This window comes from Herpailurus yagouaroundi, unplaced genomic scaffold (assembly GCF_014898765.1).
Source record: "Herpailurus yagouaroundi ecotype Mexico unplaced genomic scaffold, PumYag 139, whole genome shotgun sequence".
Lineage (NCBI taxonomy): Eukaryota > Metazoa > Chordata > Mammalia > Carnivora > Felidae > Herpailurus > Herpailurus yagouaroundi.
In genome coordinates, this window is record NW_024412394.1 from 68,641,461 (window position 1) to 68,658,136 (window position 16,676).

A 16,676-nucleotide genomic window follows, 5' to 3' on the forward strand; every position below is an offset into this window, starting at 1 on the left:
ACATACATTAAGAATATAAGAGCAGTTAAGCAGAAAAATATTCTTCACATCATGAAATGTGATAGACCCTACAACTCAAGGTACATTCTTTCTAGGACCCGAGATTGTTGGGGCTGCAGAAGAAAAACAATTAGAAACAGATCTGGAAGAGGACAAGGCAGAGGAAAAAGGGAAAAGTAGAACCGTAAAGATATTCTAATGCCAAGATTTAATTTAAGTTGGACAGTAATGTTGAAATGAGCAAGGTACTACATATGCTAGGCAGTAAGGGAGAAATCTACCTTTTCCAATATTATAAAATAAATGTAAGTATGAAACATGAAAAGCTTTTCAGAGAACACCCTTGTAAAAAAAATTAAGGATGTAATCAGGTAAAATCTTTAGAACTCAGATTTCACTCATTCTTTTCTTTTGTAGGATAAAAGACTTACAAAATGCAGCTGATGTAGATGAGCAGGAATTAGATAATTTTACTAGCTATTAAATTTAAAAGAGGGGGGGTGCCTGGGTGGCTCAGTCGGTTAAGCACCCAAATTCGGCTCAAGTCGTGATCTCACAGTTTGTAGGTTCAAGCCCCGCACTGGACTCTGTGCTGACAGCTCAGAGCCTGGAACTGTTTCGGATTCTGTGTCTCCCTCTCCCTGCCCCTCCCTGGCTCACACTCTGTCTCTCTGTCTCTCAAAAATAAACATTAAAAAAATTTCTGTTTAATTTAAAAGAGGGGGGGCATGTTATCTTTATGTAATATTTAGAAATCCTTAAAAATGTCATCAAATAATTAGGGAAGAAGAAACAAAGTGTTGCCTTAAAACATGTTATGTCAAGGAAGAAACAATATTATAAAACATTTGCCCTAAAGTCGGATGGCTTCAGTTCAAGTTCCAGATAAACCATTCAATTACTTTGAGACATCAAGCAGGTCACTTAATCTCTTAGCACAACCAGAGTTGTTCAATGAGGACTCCTTCACCATCTCACAGATTTATACTGAATATCAAATGAAATAAGATATTAAAAATCACAGAATGCTATATTTTGTAAAAATTTAAATCGGTGCAACTGACTTAAATTACCAACTTAATAAAAGCTGTTATAGGGGCACCTAGGTGGCTCAGTCGGTTAAGCATCCGACTTCAGTTCAGGCCATGATCTCATGGTTCATGAGTTCAAGCCCCGCATTGGGCCGTCTGCTGTCAGCTCAAGAGCCCACTTGGAATCCTCTGTCTCCCTCTCTCTCTGCCCCTCCCCCACTCATTCTTATTCTCATTCTCTCTTTCTCTCTCAAAAATAAATAAGACTTTTTTTTTTTTTTTTAAGTTGTTAGAGGGAACACAGAGCACCAAACCAAGGAATCTGGGGAACCAGACGGGGAAGGAAGCCCAAAGCAAAAAGACTAAGCTGACCAAAAGAGCCTAGAGTAGTTGTCAGGGCTAAATGGCAGCCTGAAAAATCACAGTCCCCAAGAGACGGTTGTACCATATTACTAATTTAGCTATTTGCCCAACATTGTCTGCTTCAGATTTATCTTCTCTAAATTCCCAAAACAATCTTATAGACTGCACCCTCCGCTAAAACACTGCTTGTGACATTCTAAGCTAAGGATCTAAGACACTAAGTTACTTACTTGCATATTGCATATCCTTCTAAAAACCAAGCTGATACAATCCTCCCCCCATAAAACAATAAGGGCAGCAAAGTCTACTATGAGATGCATGATGTGCCACAAACAATTCCAAGAGCTCCACAGGTATTAAGTCATTCGGTCTTCACAACTCTGAGGTATTATCCTCACTTTACAAATAAAGAAACTGAGACACAAGACCTTAAGAAACTTGCTTAAACACACACAGCCAGAAGTAGCAGATGTGCAATTCAAACAGACTAGTCACTGTATCATCCAGACTATGAACTAAAATCATATAAACCAGGTACTTCTCTATATGTAAGAAACCAAGCAATTATAAATGTTCGTAAGTATTCAATCATGCTATATAGATTCTTCAGCATTTGTAACATTTTCCTGGGAACTTAAAATCCAAATGATTGTTGTACAAAACATGTTAAAAAAAAAAGGGAAATGTTTATGACTCCAATCATGAGTAATATATATATGGTCATACATCTCCAAATAACATTAAAATAATAGTGGTGTTAGAGTAGCACCGGTGATTTAGTTCCATTTTTTTAAATCGCTGCCATATGGGGCACCTGGCTGGCTCAATCAGTAGAATATGCAACTTGATCTCAGGGTCGTGAGTTCGAGCCCCATGTTGGGCAAGGAGCCGAAAGTTAATTAATTAATTAAATAAAACTGCCGCCATGTGATTATATAACTCACTCTTAAATATTTTATAAGCTTTAAAAAAAAATTCAACACCAAAGCATAAGAGACTCTTAAAAACTGAGAACAAACTGAGGGTTGATGGGGGGTGGGAGGGAGGGAGGGAGGGTGATGGGTACTGAGGAGGGCACCTTTTGGGATGAGCACTGGGTGTTGTATGGAAACCAATTTGACAACAAACTTCATATATTGGAAAAAAAATTCAACACAATGAGATACTATCACACGCCCATTAAGATGGCTACTAACGATTTTTTTTTTTTTTTAAGGTGGAAAATAGTGTTGGTGAGGATATGGAGAAATTGGAATCCCTGTGTGTTGTTGGTGAGAATGCAAAATGGGGTAATTGCAAAGAAAACAGTATGGCAGTTCCTCAAAAATTTAACAATAAAATTCCATAGTATCCAGCAATTCTACTTCTGGGTATATAGCCAAAAGGATTCAAAGCAGGGACTCTCAAAGAGATATTTATATGCCCATATTCATAGCAGCATTATTCATTACAGCCTAAAACTGGAACTCAACCAAGTCTCCATTGATGGGTAAATGGATAAACAAACTGTGGTATAGTTGAGGCATACCTCCTGTAATCTCCAGTGATGGAGGCACCTACTTCACTGGGCACATCATACAAGCCTTAATGAAAGACTTGCAAACTTCTCTGAATTTTCATTGCCCTTATCACCCTCAGTCATCAGTCAAGGTTGAAAGAACTAATGGGATCCTCAAACTTAAAACTTCTAAACTTGACGAAACTCCTGAACTTTCCTGGCTAAGCTATTGCTTTTGATCTTGCTGACTGTTCCCAGTTTCCCCTTTGGAAAACAAACTCATTCCACATGAGAAAATCACCAAGAGACCAATGTCTATCACCTTCTGCTGATCCCTTGTTATTTCAGCCTAGTATGACCAGCTACTATAAGTCTCTAATGTCTTACCCTCAAGCCTATCATTAACAGGTTAAAGAAGCCATCCCAGATCCCAATTCAAAGGATCCCATTGGTCACATTCTAGGCCTGGTGATTCGATATTCCAGAAACATCATCAGAGGACACCAGCCCTCAAACCTCGTTGCAAGGGACCTTACCAAGTGCTCCTGACCACGGACACTGCTGCAAAATTAAAAGGTGTTGAGCCTTGAATACACATCTCACAAAAGGCTCCACTGGACATCCAGTGCTGCACAGACAGGGGAAACCCGCCAAATCAATTTGATGAGGAAGAGAAGTAGCTGACATCAGCTACAGTCTTGCTACTGTAACAGTCAGTAACTGACTAACAGTCTTGTTACTGCCCAGGACCATGGATCAAGATTTCATACTTTAACTAAACATGAAACTCTTTCTTCTCTTCCTTTCCTTTCCTCTGGCATTGGCTTGGAAAGATAACATACTCATCTTTACCTCCCAGGCCATAACTAAGGAGGTAACTTCTGGAAACTAGAACAACCATTTATATCAGGCTAGGAGAAAATCTATGCCTCTAACTTTTATTAAGCAAAATAAGACATCTCACTGGCAGGCTCCCCTATACTTAACATTGCTGACTTAAAAAGGAACTAGCAGGAGATATTCACGATTCAGGATTCACTTCTTTGACAGGTCCCTATTTCCCTGGTTAGGGATAAATGTAATGAGGCTATGATCAAGAACTTCTCCTTAATTCTTAAAATTATTGCAAAATCTGCAAAAGCAATAGCAGCCCAAAAGAGATCCTTAGACTTTCTAGCCAGAGTTTTTCTTGATAATAGGATAGCTCTTGATTATCTTTTAGCTGAGCAAGGAGGTGTTTATGCTATAGCCAATACCACTAGTTAGTTATACCTGGATTAACATTTCTGGGGAAGCTGAAACTTAACTACGTAAGATCACTGGGCAGACCACGTGGCCAAAAAAAGGTGACTCATTCAGCAGGTCTTTCTTTGACCCATATGATTTAATTTGTTTGGGTCTTGGGGACCATGGCTCCAAAATGCACTCCAAACATTAGAAATTATCCTGTTTATAGTAATCGTAATAATCTTACTGGCAAATTGCATTCTCAAAAAAAACTCTAAACGCCTGTTAGCAGCCACTAACCACCAAGCAAATGATCTCCCTAAGATGGGGATGTCAGGAGAAACAACAACAACAACAACAACAAGGATGATCGACTTAAAAACCGCAAACCTGAAGCTGTTACTTGTGAATATCACAGAGATTAGGCCAAAAACATGACCTATGGATACCACATAAAGAAACAACAACAACTGTGGGAACTTTCCAGAGCAATAGCTGAGAGTAGTGCCAATGCCTTAAATTTTGAGCACATCTCTCAGTTAAACTGAGAGTCTAATCCCAAGGAGGTAACTGTTAAAAAGAAAATCAAAAGTCCTAAGAGGCATCACTTAGTTTAAGGCCCCAAGTCAGTAAACCAGGGCTTAACACCAGATCTAAATGTAGTTTCAACTTCCCTAGAAATGTAAGTCTTAACTAGTCAGTCAAAAATTTTCTGATCATCACCACTGAGGTGTGCCACGGGCCTTCTCCATCCCTCAAAAGAAGATATGGTGATCTGCATAGTAAGACCTCCAGCCCATTCCTTTAAGGACACATGATCTTGCCTGAAACAGTCCTTTCTTCTGTTTTGCTTAGAACTCTCTTGCCCCACCCTCTTTCCTATAAAAACCTTCCATTTTGTTCAACTCCTCAGAGCACCTCTCTACTTACTTGCTGGATGAGATGCTACCTGATTCATGAATCATTTAATAAAGCCAATTAGATCTTCAAACTTTCTTTTTTAATGTGGTATAAACTTGGGGCACCTGGGTGGCTCAGTCAGTTGAGCACCTGACTCTTGATTACCACCCCAGTCGTGATCTCCTAGTTGTGAGATCAAGCCCCGAGGGGGCTCCACAGGGGGCATGGAACCTGCTTGAGAGTCTCTTTTTCCCTCTCCCCCTCTCCCTATGCCCCTCCCCCACTCACACTCTTGCTCTCAAAAATAAATAAACATTAACAAAATAAAATAATGTTTTAAAATGTCTAAATGTGGTGTATGCTTTCCGACACATACTACAACATAGATTAACCTTAAGGATATTATGCTAGACGCAGTAAGTCACAAAAGGACAAACACTGTGTGATTCTACTTCTATTGAGGTAGTGGGCAAATGCATAAAGACAAAGTAGGATGCAAGTTGCCAGAGGCTGGGGGAAAGGGAGAAATGTGGAGTTATTCTTTAAAGATACAGGGTTTCCGTTTTGCAAGATGAAAAGAGTTCTGTGGATGGATGGTGGTGACAGCACACAAAACTATGAATGTACTTAATGCCACTGTACAGTTAAGAATGATTAAAATGGTAAATTTTGTGTGCATTTTACCCCATTTAAAAAAAAAATCACAATGTGCCAAGTGTATAAAACCTAAAGTATAGAGCAGAAAAATAAAACCACTCATTATTTCATCTTCGAGAAAAACTAATTGCAAATCCCCTTTGAATGTATGTTACCCAGTTGAAAAAGCCACGCTGGATAGTTTTTTGGAATGTAATTCCTATCGATGCCATTCTTATCAATGTTCCTCGTTAGTACCGAAATCTTTAATTTTTCTAAAAGCGTGGAAAGATTTGTAACTCAAGGATTAAAATCATTCAAGCACGATTTTTATCCCCAGAACTTGAACAGTATGGTATCAAAACCATGGCTTCCACCCTCTAGGTTTCCCCGCAGAATAGCTTCTCTACTTAGTTACCAAACAGTTACATTCCTTGCATTTCAAGACTATCAACCAAATCTCTTCTGTAAGAGACTAAGCTACTACGACTTAGCAGCTGTACTAAATTGGTCTCCCCACCTCCAGTCTCAATCCTCTCTGTGGCAGACACTGCTGGCGGTCTATATACCTATTCTCCCTTTACTGCTCAGTCACAGACTCTGGTTTTAGCCTGGGCACCATGCCCCCAAGTAATAGTGTACCCTTTCCAGCCTTCCCAGCTGCTAGGACTGGCCAACGAGCTGTAAGTGGAAGTCATGGATTGTGACCTTCCAGAAAAGCTACTTGAAGGGAACAGACTTGGCTGGGAGTGTGTCTGGTACTGGGACACGATGGGTGGCACTCTGGCCATCATTTTGGACTGCAAGGTAATAGAAGCAATGCCAACGGACGGTGAAGCAAACAGAAGGAACTCAGTCCTTGATGATCCCAGCTTCATCATACAAAGAACAACCTGTAGGCTTCTCATACCACCCTGCCTTTGCACAGGTGCTTGCAATGGCTTTCTCCCGAACCTTCCTCCTCCCTTCCTTCAAATCCCAGCCCCTCCAAAATATTCGCCTGCTGCAGCCACCACCAACACAGGTCCAGACAACACAATCATGTACCAAATGTGAATAGACAGTCTTCCTATGTTTACCTTTTCTAGGCAGGTACTACAATATTTCTCAATTATAATATAAGGTTGGTTTTCTTGTCTGCCTTGTCACTAAAGTAAAATTCCCTGAGGACAGAAGCCATCAGAAATTCTTTGGCTTTTGATAGCCCTTCACACAGGGTCTAGACTATACAGAAGTACTCAATAAATGTCAGGTGAATGAATCAAGTTCAGAGAAATAGTCATTCTTGAGCCCTTCAAAAACTTCATATTCTCAAACATTTAAAAGCACACTATTGCCTTCATTTCAAGTTATAAAAACTCTGATAATAAGGAATGTATCAGAAGACATCAGGATTTTAAGCCAGTTGGTAATACTGTACTTAATTTCCTTAACTATAATGTATCATTTCTCTTCCAAAACAAACCAACTATCCTCAGAGGATAAATAAATCTATTTTTTTTTCAGTACAACTTTTGAGGTGTTCAAGAGGAGAAAGCAATAGAGAACATTTTCTCTCTTTGCAAGACATCCCTCCGACAAATAGGACCATTTCTGTGCCAAGCATTATACTAAGCAATTAAAATACAGAATAATGAGCTCTTTGAAAGAGAAAAAGCCCCAGGGTATTATTGTGAGTGCATCTATCCCCATCTCCACAAGATGAGAAAGCCTAAAGGAGATGGCATTTAGATTTTTTTTTTATTTTTAAGGGAAAAAATGAAACTTTTAAGAGATTTTGGTTTCCCACTTTTTATGAGCTCAAGTTTGTTTTTATGTAAAACAGAAGGAGCCAGTGTCTTTTAGTGCCCCCTATATATCACTGTACCAGGTTCTTTATATACATAATTTCAACTAAGCCTCATAAAACTTCTGTGAGATAGTTCTCCACCTCATTTTAAAGGCTTCACGAAGTACGTGATTTGTGAAGTTAAACAACTAGGATCTGAACTCAGAAATGCCTGCTTCTAACAAATGCTGTCCATTACATGCTAGCTCATAAATTCTTAGATATAAACATAAAATACAGGAGCCAAGAGAAAGTTATCAGTAAATAACTCACCAGTTAACTAAGCTTGCATATGCTTCATCGCTGTTTATCACTTTTTGGTTGGGTGCAAGGAAGCCACTTTTTAAATGATGAGAAAAAAACTGACTTTAAAGAGCACAACTGGCTGGGAGGTGCCTGGCTGGCTCAGCCAGTAGAGTATGCAACTCTTGATCTTGGGGTTCTGAATTCAAGCCCCACACTGGGCGTGGAGTCTACTTAATTTTAAAAAAATGATAATAATAAGTAAATAAATAAATAAATAAATAACACAACTGATAGAACCAAAATTCAAGTTTCTGAAATAAGCTTTAGAGTATAAACGAAAACCAACAGCAAAATTTCAAAATGTATCTTTCTCATTACTATCTTAATTCCTTCCAGTATAAATACAAGAAAACATTGCAGGGGGCAAGGTCTCTCCTAAATCCTAGGTGTCTGTTATACAATTTCAACCCGTGACCCTAAGGAAAGCCTGCCTATTCTCACACATACTATTTAGAATAATACCTCAGGTGAGTAACTACATCCATTAAAAGGTTACTAAAAATGGTAGTAATAATTATAATAGAGATAAAGCAAGAAAATAACTCCAGAGAAAAAGATTAACTTAACACTGTGTTATAATTCAATAACCTTCACCCATGTCTTCTCAAACCTCTATCCACATCTTCTCAAACCCCAAAAGTAGTGTATTACTGTGATACTACATGTATATTCCAGGCAACATTTCATAAGAGGTTCATGAAAGGATATAACATAAAACTGAACAAGAAGTGTCCTGAAATGGCAGCATTTCAGCTAGATTAAAAAATGTCCCAACAATGAGGACTGCTCAATGCATAGATGGAAAACCAAAAGAAAAAAGGAGTGAAATTTCCTTCTATGGGACCATTTAAAATGCAGAAATTCTTATCTGTATGAAAGTTCGTGGTTAATCCTATCTGAAAAAGCAAGAGAGGTTGGCATTGGTGACCTAAGTCTTTTTCACCAGGAAATGAATACCTCGGTTCCAAAAGGCCCAGCCATCAAGCAACCAATCATCTTTTAGTTACCTGGATACTGTGGACCCTTCACTGTGTCCCAGAACTCAGAGTCTATGCTAACACTGCATTACTGTGACAATAACACTGAGCCAAAGTGTCATACCATGAATTCTACAGCCTTCTTTCCAATGATGAGAAACACAGCAGAATCTGGTGAAAGCAAGATCCTACTCAGAGACCCAAACAGCCCTTAATTCAGAGTCAAAAAAATGTCTGCAAATAACTTGCCCAAGTGCCTCCCTCACCCCACTCCAATCTCAGTTCCTCAGAATAAAAAGTGAAAGATGCGAACAAGGACTTTGTAAAATGTAAAAGTTATGCTACAGTGGGGTGCCTGGGTGGCTCAGTTGGTTAAACATTTGACTCTTGATTTCAGCTCCAGTCACAATCTCAGGGTTTGTGAGTTCAAGCCCTGCTGCGGAAACTGCTTGGGATTCTCTCTCTCCCTCTCTCTGCTCATATCCCATCCACTCTCAAAATAAATACACATTTAAAAAAAAAAAGAAAAATTTATGCTACAGTTACACACCAAAACAGAAGCAACTTCTCAAAGGAAACTGCTACCCTGAACTAATTTAAGAGAGAAAAATTAGTAAGAGAAAAATGTATGATATAATAGCTCTTATCTTGTCAAAATAGAATTGAATTCTCACTTGTAGCTCCCCTTCTAAAAAAAAAAAAAAAGCCTGGAAACACAGGATGAAAGTAAGAACTACGGACACGCTTCCCAGTCGAATTATGCCATTGGCAAAACTGCTATGTTCCCTTTTTATACCACTTCAAGTGACCCCACAATTTGATCCCACGTTCTGAGAAATCCACTTAACCACCATTCCGGCCACTTCTCCGGGGGATCCTCCAGCCCATTCATCCAACTGGTCATTGAATCCCATCTATCTCCTAAACAGCTCTTGAACTGTTACCCTAGCCTTGCCCATTTCCTACTCCCACGGCTGCTACTAAGAAACAGGCCTTCATCATTTCTCACTTGGACCTAACAGCCTCCTACTTCTACTCTCACCCTCTTGTCTTCTCCACCATCCACACCACTGCAAAACTCATCATGCAATTCCCCACCATGAGGCTACACACCTAACTGCTAGCAGTGGAGAATTCACTCTCGTGAATGAATGCCTACTTTCTGTACTATTAATCTGCATTTTACAACAGTATGTTGTTCCTTTTACAATCAGAAAAAAATCTACTATTTCCATTTGGGGAAATATTAGAATCTCTTCCATTTGGAATCCATTGCTCCACTTCTCCATCAGGCTAATGGCCAAATTCTGAAGTCAGGCACACAATGATCATGTTCTGCCTTTCTCAAACATACTTCCCAACCTCCATCCCAAGTACCTACACAAGCCATCCTGAATTACTTGCTGTTGTGTTTCTTTTTTTAGAACTTTATACATTTTGCTTATTCTGTGTAGAATACAGAGATGTAACAATAATCTTGAGTCTGTTCCTAATAATCAACCTGCCTCCTACTGGTAGTTATTATCAAGACAGTAATCTAGAAGAAAATACTCTCATTTTTACCTCATTTTGCGCATGCTATTCCTAACTGTGGCCTACAGTCCCACAGCTATACCAACACACCAAATTCTTTCCTTGTAATCCAGAAAGCTGATGTTTCTAAAAGGATAAAATAAGGTGATGCTTTGCATCTGTAGCCTAAGAGATAATATAAGAGGAAGACAACACAAAGTGCTGAATCTGGGAAGAAGATGCCAGTGGAGTGGAGAAAAATAAAGCAAGGACGCTGGACAAATGTGCAGCATAGCTTTTCACAGAGTAGAGGGTTTTACCAGAAGTGTTATAAATTTTCTTATCAAGTAAAAGCACATTAAAGTTAAGCTTGAAAACAGTGGGAATACCCATATTACTTGCCCTCCTTCTTTTAGCATGAAAATTCAACAGTCGGCCACTTTTTAAATGCACATGATTGGCTTTACCTTCCTTCAGTTCCTTCCACTACATAACAAGTACCAACAATCAAATGGAAATTAGACACTATGTAAGATCTCTTCTTTTGATTATAAATTACAAAACTGTCTCTTTCAAATCATATAAAATATAGAAACAAAACCCAGATTTTAAAAAATACAAACCAAACACATGAAAGAAATCACAACATTTCCTTCATTTGATTGTGCAATTGGGTCAAATGAAAGCAGCAAACAGTGTGACACAATACAAATATCTACCTAAAGAAAAAGATAGGAAAAGAACAGGGATAAAGACAGTTCAGGGGCGCCTGGGTGGCGCAGTCGGTTAAGCGTCCGACTTCAGCCAGGTCACGATCTCGCGGTCCGTGAGTTCGAGCCCCGCGTCGGGCTCTGGGCTGATGGCTCAGAGCCGGGACCCTGTTTCCGATTCTGTGTCTCCCTCTCTCTCTGCCCCTCCCCTGTTCGTGCTCTGTCTCTCTCTGTCCCAAAAATAAATAAACGTTGAAAAAAAAATTTAAAAAAAAAAAAAAAAAAAAAAGACAGTTCAATGGGTTACAATGGTTGAGAAGCAAATCTAAGGATTTTCATACTTTATGTGCTACATTATAGGCTTGGTTCTATTACAAATTACAAAATTATAATGTTCTTAGCTCTAATGATGATATTATGGTTATGCAGAAAAGTGTGTTTATTTTTATGAGATGCATACTAAAATGTTAAAGTATATAGCACCATGATGATTGCAACTTAACTTTCAAGTGGTTCACAAAAATATATATGCATACATAAACACATTTACAGAGAAAGCAAATACAGCAATCTGTTAACTGTTTAATATGGATCCAGGGAAGGCAAACTACAGCCAGGCCAAATCCAGCTGTGCCTGTTTTTGTAAATAAAGTTCTGTTCAACACTGCCATGTCCATTCATTCACCTGTTACATGGCTGCTTACTCACTACAACTACAGAATTGAGTAGTTGTGACAGAGACTGGCCTCTAGAACCTAAAATATTTACTGTCCCTTTACAAAAATACAGAAAATATCTAACCTTTCACAGAAAAAAAAATTTGCAAACTCCTAATCTAGACAGTGAATATACAGGTGATCATAGGACTAAGTCTTTAAACTTTCCCGTATGTTTAAAATACGTACAATTTTATACACGAATCTTTTGATTTCTCAAGAATACAGATGATTATAGGGGCACCTGGGAGGCTCAGTTGGTTGAGTGTCCGCTCTACACTTTGGCTCAGGTCATGATCCCAGGGTAATGGGATCAAGCCCCACAACAGGCTCCACACTGAGCATGGAACCTGCTTGGGATTCTCTCTCCCTCTTCCTTTGCCCCACCCCCCCCCCCCCGGATGTGTAGAGGCATGCATGCACTCTCTATATAAAACAAAAAGTCTTTTAAAAAATAAAGAAAGAAAAAATACAGATGAATACAGAAACAGATCATTGAGATGGCTTGGACGCAATCATAATCCTGATATGACACTGAAAAGAGTTATTATGCAGGTTATAGTACAAAAGGAATGACTCTTTAAAACAGCAATTCAGTGATATCTATTTTCACACAGAGCTATCCTAGTAGGGTTTATCCTATAGAAATACACGAGCATGAAAAGACTAATAGTAACAGCAGTGCTTGTTATCTGCCAGACCCTGTTGCAAGCACTTCACCCGTCATGCGATCCTTGCGACAACCCTACAAGGTAAGTACTACCATTATCCCCACTTTACAGATGAGGAAACTAAGACACAGTTAACCTGCCCAAGTCAAACAGCTAAAAAGTGGTATAGCTGCGATTATGAATCCAGATAATAGAACTTCAAAGCCCAATCTTAACTGCCATACACACTGCTTATTGAAAAAAGCACAAAGGAAATGAATGCAAAATACCCAAAAGATGAATACAAACAGCCAATACACAATGAAGGCACTTAACTTCCCTAGTAATAAAACAATAATAATATGGATAAAGGCAAAATATCATCTGCCTATGAATATAAGTAAGCAAGCAAAAGCCACGTGGGCAAGGACAAAGAGAAAGAGAGAGCACTGAGCCCTTTTGGTAGTGTAAGTTGGTTCATCCTACGTGGAGAAAGTATTTGGCAATACATTGCTAAACAGGCAAACCCTGTGATCAAACAATTCTGCTTCTAAGAATTTATTATAAAGGAATAATGAGACACAAGTGGGCAAACATACTAAGCATTATTTATTCAGTAAAAATAACGAGAAAACAACATATTCATCAATAGGGGGTTAATCATATTAAAATATTGCCAGACAATGGAATACCATAAAGCAAAATGATTATATGGATCTATATTTGCTAACACAGAAAGATAACATCATTTAGCGTTTAGATTTTAAGAAATAAGATTAGGGGCACCTGGCTGGCTCAGTCAGTAGAGCAGGTGACTTTCGACCTTGGGGTTGTGAGTTCAAGCCCCACGTTGGGTGTAGAGATTACCTAAAAACTCTTTTTTAAAAAAAGATTAAAACTGGGCACCTAGGTGGCTCAGTAGGTTGAGGGTCTGACTTTGGCTCAGGTCATGATTTCACAGCTCATGAGTTCGAGCCCTGTGTCAGGCTCTGTGCTACAAGCACCGAACCTAGAGCCTGCTTCGGATTCTGTGTCTCTGTCTCTCTCTGCCCCTCCCCTGCTCACTCTCTCTCTCTCAAAATAAACATTAAAAAAAAGAAGATTAAAAAAAGATTACCATTACATATGTAAGATAATCTTATTTTTTTAAGTTGTTTTTGTAAAGGTGAATATGTGTGTTTGTGTACATACCACAAATGAAAAGACAGAAAGAAGGAAATGCACCAAAATATTAACTAATTATCACTTGGTGGGATTTTGAGTGTTTCTTACTTTCTTTCTCATAGCTTTCTTTACTATCTAATTACTTTTGCAGATTATATGACTTCTATAATTATTTTTTAAGCAATTTTTAAGTTTATTTAGAGAGAGAGCGTGCACACACAAGTGAGGGAGGGGCAGAGAGAGAAGGAGAGAGAGAAACCCAAGTTGGCTCAGTGCTCCATGCTGAGCTTGATGTGAGGCTTGATCTCGCAACCATGAGATCATGACCTGAGTCAAAACCAAGAAGCGGATGTTTAACCAATTGAGCCACCCAGGCACCCCTTATAATTATTTTAAAAACCATATTCAATTTAAAATATTTGCCTTTTACAGCTCAATAATCATCAGTTCCATATATATAACATGCATAACCATTTCCTTTTATAATATGTGGTGTGTTTTTAATTAAGAAATGCAGAAGAAAATAAAAAGAAATTCAGAACAATTTGTTCTTAAAGACTTCATGATACTCTAAAAATAAAAGACACTAAAGGATCAATGATCATCAAAATTTCATGTTAAAAAATTAGTAGCAGGATTAACACATGTATTACTTATAAAAGTATCATCTCCTTTATTCCTCACAACTCATAAGGAAAAGATACCATCCCCATTTTACAGATTTCTATTTTCAGACCCTAATCCCTTCCAGTTCCTCCCAAGGTAGAAAAAAACTTTTTATACACATGTACAATGTGCTAAATGGGCAAGGGGCATTAAGAAGGACACTTGTTAGGATGTTATATGGAGGGGATGAATCACTTGATTCTACTGCTGAAATCATTATTGCACTATATGCTAACCAACAGGGATGTAAATTAAAAAATAAATAAATAAATATTTTTTTTTAATTTAAAACTTTTGTGCTTCAAAGGACACCATCAAGAAAGTGAAAAAGCAATCCACAAAATGAGAGAAAATATTTGCAAATCATAAATCAGTTAAGAGCCTAGTATCCAGAATATATAAAGAACTTACAACCCAACAACAAAAAGAATAAAAAGAAAACCCAATGAAAAAATGGGCAAAGGGCTTAAACAAACACTTCTCCAAAGAATATACGCAAATGGTCAAAAAAGCACAGGAGAAGATATTCAATATCACTAGTTATTAGGAAAATACAAATCAAAACCACAACGCAATTCCAGTTTACACCCACTAAGATGGTTAAAATCAAAAAGACAGGCAATACCAAATGTTTGGATGTACAGAAATTGCAACTCTCACATTGCGCATGAGAATGTAAAATGGTGCAGCTGCTTTGGAAAACAGTGTGGTAGTTCTTCAAAATGCTAAATACAGGGCAAACATAACCCAGCAATTCCACTTTTTTATGCCCAAGACAATTTAAAATATAAATAAGTAAAAACTTCTACACAAATGTTCATAGAGAATTACTCGCAGTAGCCAAAAAAATGAAAACAACCCAAATGTTCATCAACTGATGAATGGATAAACAAAATGTGATATATGCATACAATGGAGTACTCTTCAGCCATTTAAAAGAATGATGTGCAGTTGACCTTCAACAAAGGTTTGAACTACGTGGCTCCATTTATATGCAGATTTTTTCAAATATATGAATAGTACTGAAAATGTATATTCATTATGGTTTTCTTAACTTTTTCTTTTCTCTAGTTTACTTTATTATAAGAATACTACATATTAAACATAGAACATACAAAATATGTGCTGATCAACTGTTTATGTTACCGGTACAGCTACTGGTCAACAGTAGGGGAGTAGTAAAGTTTTAAAGAAGTAAAAATTCTAAGTGGATTTTCAACCGCATGAGCGTTGGTGCACCTAACCCCTGCATTGTTCAACAATAGTCATACATTCTACAACGTGGATGAACTCTGAAAATATTATGCTAAGTGCAAGAAGCCAGACACAAACCACATATAGTATGATTTCACTTACATGAAATGTCTAGAAGAGACAAATCCAGAGACAGAAAGTAGAACAGTGTTTCCAGGAGCTAGGAGAATGGGGAAATTGGGAGTGACTGCTAATGGGTACAGGTTTTTTGGGGAGGGGGCATGAGGGGGGAATCATGAAATGTTCTAAACTTGGTGGTAATGATTACACAACTGTGAATATACTAAAACCACTGAACTGTTGTGGGGAGGGGAGCATCTGCCAAGATGGATCTAAATAAATATTTCATCGATGAAAAATCCAGTACTTATCAACCAATATTTTAGAAAATTTATAGAAAAGTGCACCCTGACAAATGATGATAATTAATTTGCCGTCATCAATCTCTTCATTAAAGATTATGGACGGGGTGCCTGGTGGCTCAGACGGTTAAGCATCCAACTTCGGCTCCGGTCATGATCTCACAGCTGGTGAGTTTGAGCCCCATGTTGGGCTCTGTGCTGACAGCTCAGAGCCTAGAGCCTACTTTGCATTCTGTGTCTTCCTCTCTCTCTGCCCCTCCTCTGCTCACACTCTGTGTGTGTCTCTCTCTCAAAAATAAACATTAAAAAAAAATTTTTTTTAAGATTATGGATACTCAGGGTGCCTGGATGACTCAGTCAGTTAAGCCTCTGACTCTTGATTTGGGCTCAGGTGACTATCTCACAGGTGTGACCTCAAACCCCACTGTCAGTCTCCCCACCAGGGATGGAGCCTGCTTAAGACTCTCTCTCTCTCCCTCTGCTTCTGTCCCTCCCCGACTCAGTCTCTCTGCTCTCGCTCTCTCAAAGTAAAACAAACTTTAAAAAAATACATTAAAATAATAAATTTTTAAAAAAAGAGAAAGATGCCATTAAGTTCTAAAAGTTTATGTTGTGTTTTTATTGCTACCCATAAGTACACCCAGGAAGAAATCTTTTAAGTTTTTAATCATCTAAGTTCTTAAAACCCCTACTTTATGCAGATCAATAGAGTAATACTAGGAAACACTAGTCCACTTTGAAGTTTCCTAATGGTGATCTCCATTTTAAAGTCAGTTAAACACATTTTGATTTATGTATTCTTTCCTTTCGCTTTATGTATTTTTTAAATTTATGTTTATTTATTTTTGAGAGAGAGAGAGACAGAGAACAAACAGG

General features: G+C 38.2%; 1 protein-coding gene across 5 annotated transcripts in view; it reads right to left on the minus strand.

The window, feature by feature from the left end:
* CDK19 (cyclin dependent kinase 19) overlaps window positions 1-16,676 on the minus strand; it is a 179,302-nt gene that overhangs the window by 131,894 nt on the left and 30,732 nt on the right. The window lies entirely within an intron of this gene.